Source organism: Lolium perenne, chromosome 2 (genome assembly GCF_019359855.2).
Source record: "Lolium perenne isolate Kyuss_39 chromosome 2, Kyuss_2.0, whole genome shotgun sequence".
In the NCBI taxonomy this organism is placed as follows: domain Eukaryota; kingdom Viridiplantae; phylum Streptophyta; class Magnoliopsida; order Poales; family Poaceae; genus Lolium; species Lolium perenne.
In genome coordinates this window covers 5,790,895-5,812,762 of record NC_067245.2, presented here as the reverse complement: position 1 = coordinate 5,812,762, position 21,868 = coordinate 5,790,895, and positions in this window count along the sequence as shown.

Here is a 21,868-nt window from a genome sequence, read left to right as displayed (position 1 = left end):
TATGTTGCAGCCTTGATCTTGCTCGTTCCGCGCCTCCCGGTGGCTATCACCCGTAGTTCTAGATTGTCGACTTAGATCTGCCCTTCTCCTCGCTGGATGCGAAGCTGCCTCCTTCCTCCCGTTCAATTCAGCCGTCTGCTTTTTCCAATTCCTCGGCAGCTCGTGCGAGCCTATATTGATATGCTTGCAATTCTTCCGGTGTGGCTGTGGTAGCTATTGGTTCTGGTGCCGTTCATAGCTCTCGCGGCTCTGTCCCACGCTGCTTGTGAAAGTTGAACTCTATCTCGCGGCTCGCCCGACGTATTTGTTGCCCAGGCCTTGCCGCAGATTGGAGGGATCGACGTATGGATTTCCCGCATCGTCGAAAGCCTCGGATGTCTCCTCTTGATCTTCAATGGCGTAAATCTGATGATACTTTGTACTCAGATCTACGTTGGGTTTGGTGACATCATCGTTGAGATTGATGAAGACCTTGCCCACTGTGAGAGATTTGTCGATAAAGTCGTAACTGTCGACATCGCTTGAGCCATCGCTTATATATGAGTCCGCAGATGACTCAAACGACATGTCGTTGAAGATCTTGGCGAGTTTCTCTCTTGTTCTGGTGCTGACGTAACGTGTCGCCGAGGTTTCTTCTTCTCCTGACTCGGTTGACGATGCATAGCTTGAAAAATCTGAATCGACCACCGACGATCCCGACGAAATCGGAATCTCGACACGATACGATCCTTCCTTCTCGACGCGAAAGTGAAACCTTCCGAACGTCATCTCCATGGGCTCCGCCAGATACGCATATGCATCCAAACGGGAGGGTGGGTGAGGAACAAAATCGACAAGACCAGCAGCGATCTGTTTACCTCGATCCATTGTGTTGCTTGCGGTTGACGATGTCGAAGATCTTGAGCGTGCCATCGAGATCAGCTCCTTACGCCTCTAGTTCCCACAGACGGCGCCAATTGACAAGGTATCAACTTGTCAATGCCTATGGATTGTAGGCTAGGGTTTAGTTGGAAGTAGAGGGTAAGTAGATCTCGAAGGTTTCAGCCGAAAAGTACTCGACGATTATGAAAACTGAGGTTTGCAGACAATGATTCGATTGATTCTTCGTCCCTCGACTCCCCCTTTATATAGGAGGTGGAGCCGAGGGATTCGTGCTATACAATTTTACAGAGTCCGGGACGGTTTCTAACTCATCCCGCCAGATTACAAACAACACTTCCTATTACAACTCTATCTTTCCTTAGTAAATCTTGGGCTCCCGAATCTTCTTATTCTTCGGGTATTGGGCCTCCAGTAAACCCCGGGTACCATCTTCGGCAGGCCCATTTGGGATGCCTATGTCAATCAGGCACTCATCACCCCTTCCACAATCTAATTTTCAATAATCAAATTGAAGGGACTCCCAAGGCAGCATTGCCTAGCCAATGGGATATAGATCGCTCTAACACTGCAGGAGAGAAGGAGCCTGAGGCTGAAGAGTGGGGAAATAACTCCAAGAGCTGGGACTCGCCATCAGACAGACTCTTTAACCGCGTCGAGCACAATTCAGAGATGATTCGCAATCTCATATACAGGATTGACGAGCTTCAGGAGCTTATTGAGAAGCTTGTCAGGAATTCATCACCACCATCACCGAAGGAGTAATTCATCATCGGTATTGGCATCCCCTTGGTTTGTTCCAAGCTTGGGGGAGTGCCGCGGTATCACATTATCACTACCTTTTACTTTTATTGTCAAGTAGTATCATATCATGAGTAGGGAAGTTATCATATAAGATGGGTTGCGTTTGGAAGTATCTCTCCTTTATTTGGTTATCTATGTATCCCTTGGTGTGAGTTATCGTTATGGAATATTAATGAGAAGTCTTATCATTTACATATTGCACATCTTATTTTAGTTTGCAATCTGTACTATATGATTCACCTTGTTGTTAGTATTGGTATCACTTTGGGAGCATTGAATAAATCTATTTGGTTTTGGCAAACTTAGCATTGGTCAGTAGCAACAACACTTTGAGGTTTAAATAGAAAAGAGAAATACATGTAGATGTTTCATTGTCTTTCTTGTTAGCTCATAGCTTATTATTCTGAAGTTAAAATTGTTTGTACTTACAAGGAAGATGCATGATTGTTTCTATCACATGTATATTTGTTTGTTTCCCTCGACTCTTATGCTTGCTAATTAACCTTGCTAGCCAAAGACCTGTACTGAGAGGGAATACTTCTCGTGCATCCAAACCTTAACCCAAACCTATGCCATTTGTGTCCACCATACCTACCTACTACATGGTATTTTCTGCCATTCCAAGTAAATACTTCATGTGCTACCTTTAAACAATTCAAAACTTAGTATCTCTTATTTGTGTCAATGTTTCATAGCTCATGAGGAAGTATGTGGTGTTTTATCTTTCAATCTTGTTGGGCAACTTCCACCAATGGACTAGTGGCTTCACCCGCTTATCCAATAATTTTGCAAAAAAGAGCTGGCAATGGGATTCCCAATCCCAAATTGATTAAACTAAATAGACACTCCTCCATGGTATGTGATTGATGGACGGCACCCGAAGGATTCGGTTAGCCATGGCTTGTGTAAGCAAAGGTTGGGGGGAGTGTCATCATCATAATAAAGCTAAAATAAAAAGGCATTCCTTCATGGTATGAGATTGTTGGCAGGCACCCGAGGATTCGGTTAGCCATGGTTTGTGAAAGAAAGGTTGGAAGGAGTGCCACACAAAATGAAAATAATATGGGAGCCGCTCTTAGGAGGTTGTCTGGCAAGGGGGTTAGAGTACCCGCTACCAGTCGTTGACAACAACAAACACCTCTCAAAATGTTACTTTTATTCTCTTTATATGATTGCAAAACTGAAAAAGCTCTAGCACATGATTTAATCCCTGTTTCCCTCTGCGAAGGGCCTGTCTTTTACTTTATGTTGAGTCAGTAAACCTATTTCCCTCCATCTCAAGCAAGCATTTGAATAGTTGTGATCAAACCATTATATTGTGATTTGCTACATCATGTCTTTTATTCTTCTTTGTTTAGTACAAGTTTTATCTGAATGAATATAGCTTTGCAAGTTATCAATGATTATGAGAAGACCATTACGATTGAGTATGCAAGTTGTGCCTTATAAACTTTAACATGAGAGCGCTGCTCAATGAGATAAATATAATCTGTTAATTGTTCTCTGACCAAGAACGAAGTTTGCCATCACCAATCATGATTTCTCATGCACCTTTACTTGTGATTACCTTATACTTGTTTCAATATGAGTTATAAGAGGTTGTTTACTATAATGTCCTGTGTGAATGAATATGATGCTTCTTATTCATCGACTCTTCACTCCATAAACATGTGGTCATGTCTATCGAGCTCAGTTTCGCTTGGGGACAAGCGAAGTCTAAGCTTGGGGGGAGTTGATACGTCCAATTTGCATCACTATTTTATATCATAATTTGCTGTTATTCATTGATATATTTCATATTGGGACACAATACTTATGTTATTTCATCTATTTTGCATGTTTCATCATTATTGGAGGATCGAACACGGAGCCGAGATTCTGCTGGAAAAAGCACCGTCAGAATGCAATATTTCGGAAGATCAACTCTGGAAGGAAATTATACCAAAAATCCTATTTTTCAAGATGACGAAGGAACCAGAAGGAGGAGCCAGGAGCAGCCAGGGTGGGCCCACACCCTAGGGCGGCGCGGCCCAGGCCCTGGCCGCGCCGGCCTGTGGTGTGGAGGGCCCACGACCCCTTTCGCCTCCTTTTCTTCGCCAAACCCTTCGTCCCGAGGACCTAAGCCACAGAGGGTACCTCGCGAAGAGTTACAGCCGCCTCTGCGGGGCGGAGAACACCAGAGAGAAAAGAGCTCTCCGGCGGGCAGGAATCCGCCGGGGAAATTCCCTCCGGGAGGGGGAAATCGACGCCATCGACACCGTCATCGAGCTGGACATCATCGCCATCACCATCATCATCATCTCCACCATCATCACCGCCGTCATCACCGCTGGACACCGCCACCGCCGTAGCAATTTGGGTTTGATCTTGATTGTTTGATAGGGGAAACTCTCCCGGTATCGATTTCTACTTGTTGTTGATGCTATTGAGTGAAACCATTGAACCAAGTTTATGTTCAGATTGTTATTCATCATCATATCACCTCTGATCATGTTCCGTATGATGTCTTGTGAGTAGTTCGTTTAGTTCTTGAGGACATGGGTGAAGTCTAAATGTTAGTAGTGAACTATGGTTGAGTAATATTCAATGGTGTGATATTTAAGTTGTGGTGTTATTCTTCTAGTGGTGTCATGTGAACGTCGACTACATGACACTTCACCATTTATGGGCCTAGGGGAATGCATCTTGTACTCGTTTGCCAATTGCGGGGTTGCCGGAGTGACAGAAACCTAAACCCCCGCTGGTATATCGATGCAGGAGGGATCGCAGGATCTCAGAGTTTAAGGCTGTGGTTAGATTTATTCTTAATTACTTTCTTGTAGTTGCGGATGCTTGCAAGGGGTATAATCACAAGTATGTATTAGTCCTAGGAAGGGCGGTACATTAGCATAGGTTCACCCACACAACACTTATCACAACAATGAAGATTATTTAGCCGTATGTAGCGAAAGCACTAGACTAAAATCCCGTGTGTCCTCGAGAATGTTTGGTCATTATAAGTAAACAAGCCGGCTTGTCCTTTGTGCTAAAAAGGATTGGGCCACTTGCTGCAATTGTTACTCTCGCACTTTACTTACTCGTACTTAATTCAACTGTTACATCAAAACCCCCTGAATACTTGTCTGTGAGCATTTACAGTGAATCCTTCATCGAAACTGCTTGTCAACACCTTCTGCTCCTCGTTGGGATCGACATTCTTACTTATCGAAGATACTACGATACACCCCCTATACTTGTGGGTCATCAATGGTCAACAAAGCTAACCCGATATTCCATGGGAGGCGTCGGATAGCTCTCCTCGCTGGGGAAGCGTACTGCATCCTTCTTCTTCGTCAGGCCAAGCTTCTTCATCAGATTCACATCTTAGCCTGAGATCTTGGATCTTTCCCACTCCGAAGTTCCCAGATCTTGCGCCGCCATATTAGCTTCGGGAGTGCTATGCCTTGTGAGTCTTGGGCGCGGAGGCATCAACAATGGCGATTGGAGGAGGTAGAACAGGGCGTGAGCACTGGGCTTTGTGGTTGCAGAGAGATTTTTGCAGAGGAGATGTGAGCGCGGCGCAACGAAGGGGATTGACGGAGGAAGACGATGACTATTTATAGAAGGTTAAGCCCAAACGTCGAGCCGTTGGATGGTATGAGAATGGACTAGATGCTTACCACGTGGCCAAAGGGGTAAAAAAGTATTTTCACCGTGATGGAACTGGACAGGCGCTACAGCGCGCGTGCCAGGAAAAGCAGAGGACATGTGTCCCCCACTTGCGTAACATGTCAAAGTGGCGCAGATTTGGGCCCGCGGGTCAGTGACAAGACAGAACTCGTGTTTGCCCAATACAGTGGTCGTGGCTATCGTCAGCAATGACGTCACTTTATAATGGAAAATTTTTGGGTGTGGTATATGAAGATTGGCGACAACAATGGCATAATGGTAATTTCGAGAGCTTTTTGACCAAACCCAAGTTTTTGATCAAAATGCTCAGGGGCTACTTTGAAAAAAAAAATCTCGAGTATGGCAAGAAAGAATAGGCGAGAGCCTATGATCAAATGCAAGCATTTGTTCATATGCTCGGGGGCTACTCTTATTAGAAGCATTGTTTATACTTCTGATAAAAGATAAACATGGACAATAAAAATATAGAGTTTTTCAGTAATACAAGTTGAGCCTACAGCCAAGTATAAATACTCGACTGTAGCCTCGGGGGCTACTCCCATCGGGAGCGCTGGTCGCGCACCCGATAAAGATGGAAGAATTCGAGAAGAAGACAATATAGTGACAAAGATGTTACAACGGTGAGCCTACAACCAAGTACAAGCACTTGGCTGTAGCCTCGGGGGCTACTCCCATCGGGAACGCTGTTCGCGTGCCCGATGAATTTAGAAACAACATGATGAGTATATTTCGAGTTCTACAAGTAACTCTTCATATACTCCCATCGGGAGAACAAGATAAAAAATATACAAGTCATCCGTTGACTCGAATAAATTAGGTACCCCATAAAACATGACTGGAACTCGGCATCTGGTAAGACCTTAAGCGGCACATGTCGAGTTACGCCAGTATCCCGAGATCATGTCCAGGGACGTGATCTTGAAGTAGGTTTTTGCGGATTGCCACAAGAGCAGTTAACTAGTACCTGATCTGTCAGATGAATTAGCCCCAATTACCGTTATCCATGTACAAAATATGATTGTTCTATTAAAGATATGTGTTAACTCAAAGAAGTTATATGGTAATTGTAAAGTTGGAGATTTTCCCTGATTCTTCGATTCAAGCAAAATCTCGGGGGCTACTGACATAGGCATCCCCAATGGGCCTGCCGAAGATGGTACCCGGGATTTACTGAAGGCCCATGGAGTCGAAGAATATGAAGATCGGAAGCCCAATTAATTGTTAAGGAAAGATATAGTTGTATTAGGAATAAAGAGATTTGTAACTTTACGGGTTGGACTCAGAGAGTCTCCCGGAATCTGTAAAGTTGTGTAATACGAAACCCTCGGCTCCACCTCCTATATAAGGGGGAGTCGAGGGACAAAGAGAGGATCAAATCATTGTTCATGCAACCCTAGTTTTCATAAGCAGTCGAGTACTTTTCCGGCTGAAACCCTCGAGATCTACTTGCCCTCTAGTTCCAACAAAACCCTAGTCTACAACTTGTAGGCATTGACAAGTCGATACCTTGTCAGATAGTATATCTAAGTATGTATATGTTGGGTAAGTGTAAATCGGGTATATGTAACTTGGGAATGCATACCTTATGTATATATAGGTATAGATAATTTTATGACAATTATAGTAACAAATAGTATCCAAAGATAGATAACAAACCATAGACATGTAACTACCAATGAAGATACTCCCATAATTTTAATTCAAGCTGCAATGCCAAGGCTGCGTGCACGCGTATAACTATTAAAGCATGCAATCAACATCTGCAAGAATATCAACACCAGTATGTTAGGGAATAACAGCCGACCAGCATTGTCGATGTCGCTGGAGGGCGAGAGCAGGGACAAAAACTGTGACGATAATCTTCCTCGCGACAACCATGAGAAAAGATGCAAAATCGATCTGGTGAAGTAAGATCTAAAGGCCCATATCTACAAAATGTAATCTTTCAACACCACCATTGACGTCGGGAAGGAGATATCGTCATCGAACGAAAGACCGAAGATCACTTATTGTAGACGATGCCATCTCCACTGTGGAAAAACTAACACTAAAACTATCAAAACCCTAATATAATCTACTGAAAACTCCACACGTAGACCGGGTTCCCCACTGCTCCCCACGCCGATGAAACTGTCCGAAGAAGGGGACACCGATCTATGGGGGAGACTGAATTAAAGGCGGCTAGTGTTTATTCAGATCCGGATAACTTAGATATGTATACCCTTGGACATGCATAATTTATAGCAAAACATATGCATTCGGTATATGCTGCCCGGGCACCATGGTGTCTCATTTTAGCTTCCCTTCGTTGTACGTGTATGGACAAATGGAGGCCGAGCTACATGTAGCTTTTTATTTTAAAATTTAGAAATTATATTTTTAAGTTTCTAAAATTCTAGAAAAAATCCTTGATCTGGCCAATGATGAAATCTACAAACATGCAAAATCTGTTGCCTACCAAAACCCACCGGCGAGCAGTGGTTAAGCAACACGAAGAGCCGGGAGACTCCCAAGACTGCTAAGTGGGCCCTGGTGCCTCGCGTCGTCCCGCAAAGTTCCAGCACACGTCCTGGCGGTTGCAAGGGCGTGCCACCTGACCTATACCTGATCAGGAAGGTGTTGGATTGCTTCAACTAGTCTCCTGTATGGTAGTCACGTAAACATTAAATACGAGCCCGATCGGCTCTCAGGTTGCCCTGTGGATCGGCTCAAAGAGCCGATCGCCCCATGGTTCACGTTGGATTTACGCTGACATGGGGATCCTGCTTGATCAAAACAAAGCTAAACCAATCTACGACAGTTTAGGGTTTTCACCGCATAATCGGAACATCCTACGCGTAGTTGGGCCTAGCAGATACGAAAGATGATGAAAACTATCCCTAAAAGAGGCCTAAAAACCAACGTTAAGTCAATTCCCGGAACATCCCTTATAGGAACGGTGAAACAACACCTCACGCACTACCGGATCGTCCAACCCCAGCATAAGGCCTAATCATGCAGATATTAAACTAATCCTTGGAACAAGGAGCAACTATAACAGATCAGATCTACTAAGTAACGAACAAGCAAGGTGCTGCCCTTACACCTAGATAGGTGTAAGGACAGCTAGATATCGAGGGACGGCATTCCTAAGCAAATATGCATAAGAAAAGCATCAATGCAAGCCCCAAAACATCTACGATAAATAGTGCTACTCGCCATCAACAACGCTTCAGTACGAGTAACACAAGGTGACGAATAAACGTATACTGCCTAGATCGCAAGATGCGATCTAGGCAGCATGATGCTTACCCGGAAGAAACCCTCGAAATAAGGGGTGGCGATGCGCCTGGTTTGTGTTTGTTGTGAACGTGATTGTCCTCCTTTCTCAATAACCCTAGATACATATTTATAGTCCGTAGACTGTCTAACGTGGGCATAAACCCAACCGTGTACGAGCTACACTATGTCTTCTAATTCTAAATACGATCTAATAATATACAGATACACGGGCAATTTAGCCCAAACTCTCGTGCGAGGCCGCTTCAGATATTCTCCACGTGCATCTTCTTCAAGCCCATCTCAATTACGGCCCATCTCCTGATTTGGCCAAAATCTGGCGATAACACATGTTCCCCTGGTTTTGGTAATGATAATTTCAAAACCACTCTGTTCCTCCTTCGTAGGGTCATGTTGTGGCAGAGCAGAACCGCTTCAGTATCCTTCCATCATGATACCCTGTCTTCTCAACTTCTGCACGTTTGACAGTTTTGGCACCACATCCTCGAAAACTGCTCAAGCATTAAATCTCCACTATGTCCCCTTCTATTTAACCGCATCGAGCAGTTCATCTCTTCATTCCCTTGCTCCGTACTTGCCATCTGCAAAAAACCCTCCTCCACAATGGACTCATCCTCCTCCTCCGCTGCATCGGCTCTCTCCTTCCAATCTTCCTCCTCAGATGAGCCGATGCCAGGGCCCGACCAATGGGATGAGCCGGAGTGGGACTTCGACCATGTGCCAGATGGCCCACCCGAGGCCCTCATCGGGTCAGATGGCGACCTGCCCCTGACCGATGGGGAGGACGACCTCCAACTCCTCATCGACGGGGAACTGGTGGCGGAGAGCGAGGATGACCTCCTCTCCTGGGGTAGCTTCGCCCCCTCCAACGAAGACAAAGAAGAAGAGGAGGAGGAGGATGACGCCTCTTCCAACGAGGAGGAAGAGGATGGCGACACCTCCTCCGACGAGCCGCCAGTGAAGCGCTTCCGCGGCTGGGCCTGGTCGGATGACGACGAAGACGACGATGATGAGGAGGAAGAAGCCCCCATTGAGGGCTACGACAGTAGCGACGAGGAGCTCGCCAGCAGCAGCACCGGCGGCGGCTACAGCGGCGATGACGAGGACAGCGACGGTCCTTAGAGTAGGGACCATTTAGCATAGGACTAGTGGTAGCAATCTGTCCTCCTTTTGTTCTTCCTCCCTTGAGCAATCGGCTCTCTTTTTGTAAAAATCCTATTATTAATGAAGAAAATATTCCCCAATTAATTTCGCTTTCCTGTCAATTTTGCCGATTGTCAAACGAAGTCGCTGTACAAAGAGCCGATGGCAAGGCATCGGCCTGCACTACAAACGCGATTTGAGGCCAAATAGTTGCCTATTCACACGGTCAAACAGGTCCAGTCCATGTCCAAACTATCCTCCAACCTTAAATGCGCAGATTCAAATCCTCAGCTATCATGATCTCTGGTCTGAAACTGATCTGTTAACCTGCTCAATTGAGCTTGTTCCTCTAGAGTCGATAGCAATGCATCGGCTTTTATTATTCTGAAGTCGATGTCCGTGCATCGGCTGTACTAGTATACTGTTGTCTTCGCATATTTTCTCAAGTCGATGTCTGTGCATCGGCTGTGATTTGTATGTACACATAATTTTTTTACTGGCCGATTTAAAATCGGCCCCCATACCTCACTGCCCATCATCCCACATGCTTGGGAATACCTCTTGAGATGCTGGCCATTGACGGTTTTTTTACTGGCCGATTTAAAATCGGCCCCCATACCTCACTGCCCATCATCCCACATGCTTGGGAAATACCTCTTGAGATGCTGGCCATTGACGGCCACTGGGAACTTCACACCATCCAACTGTTCAAGCATGTAGGCATTGCCCTTCAAAACCTGGATGACTTTGTAAGGACCGTGCCAATTTGGAGACCATTTACCATACACTTTGTCCTTAGTCCCCAACGGCAATACAGCTTCCCATACCAGATCACCAACCTGGAACTCCTTTGGCTTCACCTTCTTATTATATGCGCGAGCCACCTTAGCTTTATTCTCCTTGATTTTCTCAAGTGACCATAGTCTGAGTTCCGTTGCATCCTCAATGCTGTCGCTCATTAGGGCTGCATATTCTTCAGCAGTTAAATCATTCTGAAATGTAATCCGCCTTGACCCAGCCTTGATTTCCCAAGGTAACACAGCTTCTTGTCCATAGACCAGCTGATATGGCGAGGTTTTTATTGCTCCGTGACACGACATGCGATAAGCCCACAGTGCTTCTGACAATACCTCGTGCCAACGTCTAGGATGCTCGTCGATTTTCCTCTTAATCAGCTTGATCAGACTTTTGTTGGATGCTTCAGCCTGTCCATTTGCTTGAGCATAGTATGGAGACGATCGGATCAGCTTGATTCCCATATCCTCGCAAAATTTTCTAAACTCCTTAGAAACGAAGATCGAACCTCCATCTGTTGTGATAGTCTGGGGAATCCCGAATCTATGAATAACATGTTCCAACACGAAACTGGTAACATCTTTCGATGCTACTGACTTCATAGGGACGGCCTCCACCCATTTAGTGAAGTAATCTGTAATGGCCAGAACCCATTCATGGCCTTTGCTCGATGCAGGATGAATTTTGCCGATCATATCCATGCCCCAACCTCGGAATGGCAAAGGTTTGATGATAGGATTCATTGCTGATGCGGGTACCATCTGAATGCTCCCAAACTTCTGACATGCTTGACACCCTTTATAATACTGGAAACAATCTTCAAGCATGGTGGGCCAATAAAATCCCGATCGCCTGATCAGCCACTTCATCTTATGAGCCGATTGGTGAGTTCCACAGGCACCTTCATGCACCTCATGCAAGAGCTGATTGGACTCGGCTGGTCCCAAACATTTGAGAAGTAATCCTTCCAATGTCCTGTAGAACATGTCATCGCCAATCAGTACGTACTTCATGGCCCTATATCTTATCCGTTTAGGTGCCCCCCGAGCCGAATCTTTCAAATAATTGAAGATATCGGCTCTCTAATCATCTGGTTCCATGAACTGCACCTGAAAATCGGCTCCATCGGCTACATCCTTGTATCCTGACGCCGTTTGTGCGAGATCGTTCGCCTCGGTATTTTGCGACCTTGGGATCCAATGGAAGTTTATATATCTGAACCGTGTCATCAGCTCACGGCATTGCATCCATAATGGAAAGAGCGACTCGCTCTCACACTTGTACTCTTCCGTGAGTTGAGAAATCACCAACTTGGAGTCTCCAAAGATCTCAACTGCTTCCGCCCCAGCGTCCAATAGCAACTCCATTCCCTTACACATCGCTTCATACTCAGCAACATTGTTGGTGCAAGGGATAGCTATCCTGATGGAGAAGGAAAATGTTGCCCCCCGAGGCGACACGAGTAGCACGCCGATGCCGCAACCATCCTCACAGACCGATCCATCGAAGAACATGGCCCATGCACGCACAGATAGTGCGGCTACGTCCGTGTTTATTCGTTCAGCGATGAGATCGGCCAACGCTTGTCCCTTGACTGCTTTCGCAGGTTGATACCGGATATCAAATTCCGATAACGCAAACATCCATTTGCCGAGTCGGCCTTTCAGTACAGGAGCCGACAGCATGTGCTTGATGACATCCGATTTGCATATGACGATGATTTCTGCTGACAGCAAGATATGCTAGATCTTGGTGCAGGTAAAAAATAGACAGAGGCACAACTTCTCAATTTCAGGGTACCTTGTTTCTGCATCCAACATCCTTCTGCTGAGGTAGAAAACCACTTTTTCCAGACCATCATAAACCTGCACCACCACTGATGCGATGGAGGTGTCAGCCACTGATAAGTAAATGCAGAACGGCCTGTCTTGCTGCGGCGGAACTAACACAGGTGGCTTCGTTAGGTACTCCTTAATATCGTCAAATGCCTGTTGTTGCTCTGCCCCCCAGCGAAACTCCTCATCAGACTTGATTTTAACCAATCCCATGAACGGCTCGATTCGTCCTGACAAGTTGGAGATAAACCTTCTGACGAAATTAATTTTGCCGATGAGACATTGGAGCTCCTTCTTCGTGGTGGGTGGCTTCATCGTTCGCACTGCCTCTTGACTTTTCAGGCCGATCTCAATTCCACGTTCATGAACCAAGAAACCCAAGAACTGACCGGCCGTCACACCAAAGGCACACTTCTTTGGATTCATTCTTAGTCCGAACTTCCTAGTTCGGTCCAGGACGTGTCGCAAATCTTCCAAGTGTCCATCCATCGAAACAGACTTGACCACCACGTCATCGATGTAAATTTCCACCAGTTTGCCGATTAAATCATGAAAGATGTAATTCATGGCTCTTTGGTATGTTGCGCCAGCATTCTTCAATCCAAAAGTCATGACTACATATTCAAACAAGCCCACCGAGCCTGGCACTCTGAATGCAGTCTTGTGTATATCTTCTGGAGCCATAAAAATTTGGTTGTAGCCGGCATTGCCATCCATGAAACTTAAAATTTTATGACCAGCAGCTACATTGATCAATGTCTCCGCTACTGGCATTGGATATTCATCCTTTGGAGTGGCACTGTTGAGGTTCCGAAAATCTATGGCGACACGCCATCGGCCATCCTTTTTCTCCACAGGTACGACATTGGAAATCCATTCAGCGTACCTGCATGTCCTGATGAACCCGGCGTCCAACATCTTCTGGATCTCCTTCTTGACTTCCACCAAGATTTCGGCCTTCATCTGTCGTGCTCGCTGCTGGAACGGCCGAAATCCTTTCTTCAGGGGGAGCCGATGCTCAATGATGCTCCTGTCTAACCCAGGCATCTCCGTATAATCCCATGCAAAACAATCTGGGTACTCTTTTAACAAGGCTATCATCAGGCCCCTGAGATGTGGATCTAACTTTTTGCTGATAAATGTTGGTCGTGGCTTATCCCTAGGACCAATGTCAATCTCTTCCAGCTTATCAGCTGATGTAAACCCATACCCAGCTTTCCATCGCCTGCTAGATCAATGCTGAACACAGGCAAGGTGTATGTTGAGGATAATTTTGGCCGATTGCTAGAATCGGCCTCCTTTTTCATCGCAATGCCCAATGAGGGTCTACAACTTCTTGGTGCTTCAGTATGGCTACGTGACGCGCTTGAGATAAGATTACTACTTTTCATTTTTTGGGGCCGATCGCATGGATCTGCCTTGCCACGTACACCTACTGATTTAGATCTTGCTACTCTGTCAGGCCGGTGGATAAGACCAGCCTCACCCCGTTTTTTGAAGCTTCGATGCGTTCACAACCATCCAAACTGATTCCAGAGAGCGGCTCCTGGTCGTTCGCATCCCAAATATTCATGGCAGCTAGTGAGATCTCGATTGAGTCATCCGCCTGAACAACCTCCACTTCATCTCCATCCCACTGTATGATGCATTGGTGCATTGTGGATGGGATGCAACAATTAGCGTGAATCCAATCCCTTCCTAACAGGACAACGTAATTGCTTTTGCTGTCGACAATGAAGAACGAGGTAGGTATGGTTTTTCGGCCTACGGTCAGGTCTACATTTAGAACACCTTTTGCTTCTGATGCTTGGCCGTTGAAATCGCTTAACGTGACGTTGGTCTTGATCAAATCGTCATTGGAGCGTCCCAAACGTCGAAGCATGGAATACGGCATTATGTTGACTGCCGCCCCCGTGTCAACCAACATCTTGCTGACAGGCTGCCCATCGATATAACCTTTTAGGTATAGAGCTTTCAAATGCCTGTAGCTCCTCTCTCGTGGCTTCTCAAAGATCACTGGCCGTGGACCACAGTCGAATTGAGCCACCGATACTTCCTCATCCTTTGGAGCACAAAACTCTGACGGGAGTATGAACACCATGTTTGTATCAGCCGATGCCTCTGCATCGGCCTTTGACTGTTTGGGGTGCCACATTTTCTTTGGCGGGCGCGTCTCCATCTCCAGCGTTTGCTGAATTTTCACGGCCAGGTCGGGCCGTGCCTTCCTCAACGTGTACAGGTACTGAGCCTCGGCTTCCTCCAGGTTTCGTAGCCGTTGCACCCTACGCTTCTGAGAATGGCTGAGTCCATCAGGGCACCACCTTGGCCGGTGGTACCTATCTTCTTCTTCATCTGACTCCTCAAAGTCTTCATCTTGAGATGACTCAGCTCGTTTGTTCTGAGGTGGGAGAGGCCCTAGACGCTTGAACACTGAAACTTCATTTGTTCCCTTCCTCTGCTGTCTACATTCTGGGCAGTTCTCGATTGTAGGCAATCGGCTCATTCCTGAGTCCCAGCAGTGTTTAAAGAAAGGACAGTTCCAATGCCTATCCAAGTCTTCTTGCTCTCTTGACTTCCCTCTAGCGTGACGCTCGTACCCTTCATCGTCTCTATCATATCGACGATACCTCCTGTTATCTGCATCAGACCGACGATATCTTTCGTCATCCACGTCGTAGCGCCGACGTCGGTCATACTGCTGCTCATATTTGTTAAGGAGGTGCGCGGAGAGTGGTCGTTGATACCGCACGCTTCTCACTTCTCCTTCTGTCAGGTACCGTCTGTTATCATGTTGGGGCCGGTCGCGTGGATCGGCCTCCTTTTTCTCCTTGCCACGGGAGTGACTGCTTTCTGCTTTATCCTTGTCATGGCGGTTACCAAGCCCTGCCATGTTGACATCAAAAGAGAAACCTGGCTCACAACTTACGGAGTGACTGAGATCCACCATGTTGACGCCAGGAAACGGATGTGTGTCTACTTTCATGGCAAATTGTCCGAAGATTACTCGGCCTGACTCTATCGCCATTTGAATCTGTGCGCGCAACACTTTGTAGTCGTTGGTGGCGTGGGTGAACGTGTGATGCCATTTGCAGTATGGCCTACCGTTCATCTCTTGTGACGTAGGAATTTTGTGGCCTTCGGGTAACTTCAGCTGTTTCTCCTTCAGCAGCAAATCAAAAATCTTCTCAGTTTTGCTTAAATCAAAGTCAAACCCTTTTGGAGGCCCTGGTTGTTTCACCCATTTGCAGGACACGGGAACTGCCGTCCGAGTCCATTCAGCCACGGCGACTTCCTGATCTTCCGCAAGGTCTTCATCTTCCTCAGCGTCGACCAGGCCTATCGTGCGCTTGAACTTGTCTTGGTACAATTCTGGGTGATGCTGTTCATACGAAGTTAGTCTCTGGACCATGTGCGCCAACGAATTGTACTCCACTTGGAACGTCAGATCCTTGAGTGGCGCTGTGAGGCCTGCCACGGCAAGCTCGACTGCTTCTTTCTCAGATAAATGAACCGAATAACATCGGTTCTTGACAGTTCTGAAACGTTGAATGTATTCAGACACCGTCTCTCCTCGCCTTTGCCGAACCTGCGTCAGATCGGCAATGCCCGCTTCGGTAGCTTCTGAATGATATTGTATGTGAAACTGCTCTTCCAGCTGCTTCCATGTCCGAACTGAATTTGGGGGTAGCGAGGTGTACCACCCAAAGGCTGGACCCGTGAGAGATTGGGCAAAGAACCTCACACGTAGGGGTTCTGATGCTGAAACCATGCCCAGCTGTGCCAAGTATCGGCTCACGTGCTCGATGGAGCTAGACCCTTCTGATCCACTGAATTTTGTGAAGTCAGGGAGCCGATACTTAGGTGGCAGCGGGATTAGGTCATACTCATTGGGGTACGGCTTGGAATATCCGATTGTTCTCTTCTTTGGCAGGATGCCGAACTGATCTCTCAAGATTGCGCTGATCTGATCCACAGTAGGGGCTGTAGGGGTTGAGCTTTCATGACTCGTTGCAGTGGCATATTTAGTTAGCCACGCTTGTTTCTCAAAGATCTGCTCCGTAACTCCCCGCTGCTCCAGCAATCCCTCCTGTCGTAACAATAGCTCCTGCTCTGGCAATTCCTCCTGCTGAAGTTTGGATCGCGTGCGTCCAGTTGTTGCAGTCCGGCACGTATGTGCACACGTATCCATGTGGGATCTCCTTGGGCGGCTCATACAAGAATTGGTAGTCGCCAGGATCACCTCCAACCTTGTAGACGACGTATGCCGGTGAACCTTGTTGCTGTGGAGCTGCCATCGCGAATGGCAGTGGTGGCCTGGTGAGGAATGGTATCTCTCCCTGATGAGTCCCTAAAGCGGGTCCTGACGGAGAATACTGATGTTTCATGATTTCTTGCACCACACGAAGCGCAACTCGCTCAAGTGTATTCACCAGGCTCTCAGAATGCCGATGTAGAGAATGAGCCACAGCATAGTTAATTTCTTGGCGCAGGGCTCTGGTACGTTCCTCCGAAGGGAGAGACAGATCGAATCCCTCGAACGCGCCTTCGGGTGTGAATCCTTTGAATCTGATGCCGTGCGAACAGGTCTTCTCAAAAGAGCCGATGAGATCGGCTTCAAAGATGGCCTTGAGCTCATCGTATTTCTTCTTATGCTCTGCAGGTAGATCCTCGTACTTGATCAGTTCGTCCGACATCTTGGCTGCCGATGTTGACGTGGTTGTTGTAGAAAGTGTCCCACCGGGCGTGCCAGAATGTGTTGCCTGCCAAAACCCACCGGCGAGCAGTGGTTAACCAACACGAAGAGCCGGGAGACTCCCAAGACTGCTAAGTGGGCCCTGGTGCCTCGCGTCGTCCCGCAAAGTTCCAGCACACGTCCTGGCGGTTGCAAGGGCGTGCCACCTGACCTATACCTGATCAGGAAGGTGTTGGATTGCTTCAACTAGTCTCCTGCATGGTAGTCACGTAAACATTAAATACGAGCCCGATCGGCTCTCAGGTTGCCCTGTGGATCGGCTCAAAGAGCCGATCGCCCCATGGTTCACGTTGGATTTACGCTGACATGGGGATCCTGCTTGATCAAAACAAAGCTAAACCAATCTACGACAGTTTAGGGTTTTCACCGCATAATCGGAACATCCTACGCGTAGTTGGGCCTAGCAGATACGAAAGATGATGAAAACTATCCCTAAAAGAGGCCTAAAAACCAACGTTAAGTCAATTCCCGGAACATCCCTTATAGGAACGGTGAAACAACACTTCACGCACTACCGGATCATCCAACCCCAGCATAAGGCCTAATCATGCAGATATTAAACTAATCCTTGGAACAAGGAGCAACTATAACAGATCAGATCTACTAAGTAACGAACAAGCAAGGTGCTGCCAGATAGGTGTAAGGACAGCTAGATATCGAGGGACGGCATTGCTAAGCAAATATGCATAAGAAAAGCATCAATGCAAGCCCCAAAACATCTACGATAAATAGTGCTACTCGCCATCAACAACGCTTCAGCACGAGTAACACAAGGTGATGAATAAACGTATACTGCCTAGATCGCAAGATGCGATCTAGGCAGCATGATGCTTACCCGGAAGAAACCCTCGAAATAAGGGGTGGCGATGCGCTTGGTTTGTGTTTGTTGTGAACGTGATTGTCCTCCTTTCTCAATAACCCTAGATACATATTTATAGTCCGTAGACTGTCTAACGTGGGCATAAACCCAACCGTGTACGAGCTAGACTCTGTCTTCTAATTATAAATACGATCTAATAATATACAGATACACGGGCAATTTAGCCCAAACTCTCGTGCGAGGCCGCTTCAGATATTCTCCACGTGCATCTTCTTCAAGCCCATCTCAATTACGGCCCATCTCCTGATTTGGCCAAAATCTGGCGATAACAAAATCTCAATGTGAAATTCTTAGTACTTTAGGCTACACAAAAATAAAAATGTGTGGATTTGAGAATAGTGAATAATGCATATTTAAAATCTATAAAACCTGTCAGATTTTATCATTTTTATGTAATCCACAATACAAAGAATTTTACATTGAGATTTTTGCATGTATGTAGATTTCATCATTGTCTACATCTAGAATTTTGTCAGATTTTTTTTGAAACTTAAAACTTTAATTTTCAAATTTTTAAAAATAAAAGGTTACATGTAGCTCGGCCTCCATTTGCGGTTTTTGATCATTCCTTCTCCTATATAGTTATCGTCTTTTATCGAAATTTATCTATTTATCAACTTTATCGAGCTAAGAACTACGCAAGTGACGACGATGGCTTTTAGTTTCGCAAAATTTCTTGTAGTTTACTTTCATACAAAACGATTTGCTAAGCCTGGCACATGGACGCGTCGATTAATTACTTGGCGTGCAAGCTGCAGTTTTAATTGTCCGTACGAAGCATACAACTGATGCTCCCTATCATGCACGTCATAATCTGACACAACTTTGCATTAAATCCCGCGTTGCAAATACTGACCTCGAATCATAGTTAGTAGTGCACATCTCTGTCAAACAGATTCGTATTTTCTACCGTTCCCTTTGGAACAGAAGTCGCAAGTTGATGATTCCGTAGGAATATATAACGCGTTATCCAATTTGTGCTCTATTTGATCCATAGTAAGTGTCGCGGTTTAGTTCTTGAACTAAAACTACGAACGTATTATGGATCGAACGGAGTAGCATCAAAAGAATATTGACTATCATAGGCAAACACTCATGGTATTCAATATGATCTTTGATCTTCCGTATGATACCACGCTAGCCAACCAATCAAACAAACATATGGTTCTACTGTAGAATTTTCCTAGCATAAAGGGCATTTGAATTATTGAAATAAGGTTGTAAAGGTCCTACAAATTTTCTTTAAAATGGTAAATTTACACAATTCTGAAGTGTGTGTGTGGGAGGGGGGGGGGGGGGGGGGGGATTACAGCATGATTTTCGTGCGCACCAAAGTTATTTTTCTGACATGATACGCACTAAAGTTTGCTTTATTATCACACCAAAAACAAAGGATTCATCAAAGATGTTTGAGTGGAAATGTTAGAATTCGTATAAAACATAGCACATATGATTCCATAGCAACATTTTCCATAGTAAATTTGGAAGAACCTTGACATGAACACGTCAACCTGACAACCTTAGAGTATCTCCAGCCGCGTCCCCCAAAGCGTCCCGTTCTCCTAAATGGATTTGAGGCGCGCCGGATAAAATTTCGTTCTCAGCCGCGCGCCCCAAAGTCTCCTTCCATCCGGCGCGGCCCAATACGGTGTTCGGCGCCCCGAGCCCGTCCCCGCAAAATAGGGGACGCTCTGGGCACGCCGTACACAACGAAAAGCGAGGCGAGCTCCCACCTGTCGGTGACCACTTCCATTACGGTTGGTTCACGCCTTTTATTTCTCGTCGCACCTTCCCTCCCGCGCCTCCCACCCCTCCGCTGCCACTCGATTTGCCGGCCGTTTCTATGGCAGATCTCTTCTGAGTGGGGCACCGTCGTCGCGTCTGGCTCTCTCGCCCGCCTTTTCACCGCCGCCGCTTCGCCAGCACATCCCAGAACGCGGCGTCAAATCCGCTCCACCTTCGCGCACATAAGGTGTTCGACGCCTTGTCAGGTAGGCGCGACAGATCGCTGTTCGCTGCCTCGTCTGCCGCGGCTGAATTTGAACCATTAATTTTGCTTCAGACATGGATAGCGATGATGAGATGCTTGTCCGACTGCTGGAGGACGAGCAAACCTTCGACGACGACATCCAGGAGCATTTGCTGATCATCGCATCCCTCCAAAACATGCTTGACGCCGAGGCGGAGAAGCGGAAGAGGCCACGCTGCGGAGGATCAAGGCCGGGGAGAAATAAGTTGAAGCCCCGGCAGAGGACGAGGGGCATACCATACTGCACAACGACTACTTCACAGATGACGAAACACAGGCCGACAATTTTCGGTGCTGTTATAGGATGAGCAAGGGTTTGTTCATGAATATCATCCACGGTGTTCGAGAGTTCGATCCCTACTTCAAGCTGAAGCACAACGTTGTAGGCGTTGTCGGGTTCTCGTCGATTCAGAAGTGCACACAGGACGACTACCTTCGCCTGAGTGAGTCTACTACCATTGAGTGCATGTACAAGTTTTACCGAGCTGTGGTGGGAAAGTTTGACAAATACTACTTGAGAGGGCCAACTGAAAAAGAGACTACAAGGATCATGACACAAAATGATGCGAGTGGATTCAACATCGATTGCATGCACTGGTCCTGAAAGAACTACCGGTTTGCTTGGCAAGGTATATACAAAGGGCATCATGGATATTGCAGTGTGGTGCTTAAAGGTGTGGTAGATTATGACATGTGGATTTGTCATTCTTTCTTTGGCATGGCGGGATCACACAATGACATTAACGTGTTGCAGCGGTCTCCGATGTTCAGCAAACTAGTGGAAGGTCATGCTCCACCATGCAACTATGAGATCAATGGATACCAATATACCAAAGGATATTATCTAGCCGATGTTATACATCCAAAATGGGCACTTTTGTCAAAACAATCCCGGCCTCCATCGGGCCAGAAGAATTACCATTTTGTTTCGCGATAGGAGGCTTGCAGGAAGGATGTCGAGCGGGCATTTGGTGTGCTTCAAGCTCAATTTGCAATTGTCCGGTACCCTGCTCTAAGCTGATCTCACGACCAAATGTGGGAGGTGATGCATGCTTGTGTGATCATGCAGAACATGATCATCAAGGATGACCACAAGAATCAGATCAGGAGACGTGTTGGTCCCTATGAGTGTCTTTTTTTTGAACAGGAAAGGTCCCGAAGGACCTAGGGCTTCATTCATTATGCGGTGCAGTACATTTTACAGGAAGGCCTAAAGAAAACAAGCAAATTACAACCTAGCCCTTACAAATTGCACTGAGGACCCTAGAGTAAAATGCAAAAAACGCGATCAGGTCCAGCTCCTTCTTCACCGCGACGAATCTCGCCGGAGTAAACATCTACGCCGCCGGGGACGGAACCACTTTGGGTGCAAAGGTGGGAGCTAACTCCGACGAAACTGGAGATCCTCCGAGTCGGCATGAACGCTTGACGGAGGTTGCTGTTGCCCTGAGGACGGCCGGTCGCCGTCACACGAGGGAGGAGGGGCCGCCCTTCGGCCATGAAGTACGGCGATAGTGGCGCCGTGGAAATCCTCCGATGGAGGGGCTGCCTTCCAGCCATAGGATACGGCGACAGCGTCACCGTGAAGAGCCTCCTAGTAGAAGCCAACGAGCTTCCCTGCTGCGGATGCAGTAGCCAGCGACGAGCAGGTGGGCAACCCTCTTCTCTTTCACCACCGTGATGAACAGAGAGGAGGAGGCCACCGCAGCATCGCCAGATACCAGATCCGCGGGGGACGGCTTTATTTACGGAGATCCTCATCTCCCTCCGCCGCCACACCTCTGGCTCCGACCGCTGGAGCT